Consider the following 1,963-nt stretch of genomic DNA (forward strand, 5'->3'; position numbering starts at 1 on the left):
CCTGTTTGTAAATCATACGAATACGATTGACAGTGTTGTTTGATTTGAAAAATTCCGCTATGAACGTAATTATACTATTGTAATGTATGATAATTTATCAATGTTACAAAGGTAGCTTATGCATGGAAATATCTGATAATCTGCGTGCAATTATTTGTTTTCTCGAGTGTGTAATAGTGCAAGTACTTTTATATTTCTCTGTGCAAAGGTTGACGTTGAAGGTTCGGCAGTCGGCTTGCCATTTTTTTTAAATTTGGTTTTCTGGATGTGTGTCCCGATGTAGTCCAATATTATTCTAATCACGATCACGAATCATTGCTCAATATGCTCATTCTTTTTTTGATGGTGCTTCAGAATTTAAAAATCAGCGTACAATTTTTTGTTTTCTCATAGTTCCTACAAGTGTAAATACTTTTGTATTATTTGTCTTTCCATTTTTTAAAATTTGGTTTTCTGGACGTTCTGGAACTTATTTTCATACCTCCGCGCACCTCACCTGCAACTAACAAATCTAAAATTTGAATTGTTGTACTCGTAGTTAGCTATCAAATGCCCCTTAGACAATGACGAAGTGACAAACGTGCGACTTTCGTGATATCGTGAGGATTGCCAGTGCTTGGTACGGATTTATTCACACATTGTACGTATAGCATTCAGACAGTATTATGCAGAAAAATAACACCACAACAATCACAAAGTATGGAAAAGAACGAGTGTTTTTTCAACAACTCAGCTACTTCAGTTGTACCTCGTGAGGATGACGCAGATAGCGACTTCTCCTAATTCGATATAATTATCCGAACAAACAACATACGATACGTAGTCGTACGCTGTGCCATCCGCAGCAGAAATTTACACCATGTATCCGAGAAAACCTCCTCCGATGATCAAACAGTGTGAATAAAATTTCATCTTATTAGTGTATTAGAAACCATGTAGTACAAAATACTACACGAGTGTAAAATACGTACCAGGTACTAAACACACAGTACCATACCCATTTCCATATACGAAGATTACGAATAAATTATTACACCGTGGACTCGCTGAGATATTCGATTTGGAATATTGCGCTCCCTGCGAAGAGATGGCGGAGCCCCTCGAGGTAGCCCGAAATTTATACAGGAATAAAAAAAAATCAGTAAACCGAAGCGTGTAAGTTTCATTGTAATTTAATACCTTCCCCGGTGCGTCGAAGATTGCCTATAAAGTTCCTCAAATGGCTTATGGCTCGTTTCGAATGAGTTAAAATTCATCGTGCTTCGTCTGCTCACGTGTATACTAAATACCGTTCACAAATAGGTATTAGCTGAATGATTTAAGGTGTTTTGATTATCGTAAAGAATCTAAGAAGAATAACCCCTTGACAGTCGAGGAAAGAAAATGACCTTTTGGGCTGAATGTATAATGAGAGCTGAGAGATGAGACTGAAAGAGGGAAAGAGCCTACCTATAATGAAATTTCAAAATACGAGAACCCATCTTGTACCATGAGGAAAGAAGTAGAGGTTCTCGTTCTCGCCGAATGAATCATGATTTCGTAAAGTTGACGATGGCTGGGTGATTAACTTATTTTAATTTGCACACTTCATCTATATCGATAAATATAACCAACACCTGCTTCAGCCGCGATTCGGTGCATTGGTCAAACTGTATCGAAATGAACACATTAATATGTAAACTTACACGAGCATTATCGTCGCTGGGTCGCGAATTCCATTATACCTATTTATCGGCCTTCTCCTTCTCGTAATACACGTAAGCAAGTCGTAACTTGCCTAGATGAGTCTTCGAAAGGGAATGTTTAAGTCTATCTATGTATAGGCTATCCAACTATTCAAAGACACCGCACGACTGCCAGCCTGAGAATATAGCTTCACACACTTTGTAAAGGTCTAAGAATCTGCGTACGTAATCGAATCTCATTGATAAGCAACAATCGCAATCAGGTAGCGCGAGGTGAA

This window comes from Planococcus citri, chromosome 3 (genome assembly GCF_950023065.1).
Source record: "Planococcus citri chromosome 3, ihPlaCitr1.1, whole genome shotgun sequence".
In the NCBI taxonomy this organism is placed as follows: Eukaryota; Metazoa; Arthropoda; class Insecta; order Hemiptera; family Pseudococcidae; genus Planococcus; species Planococcus citri.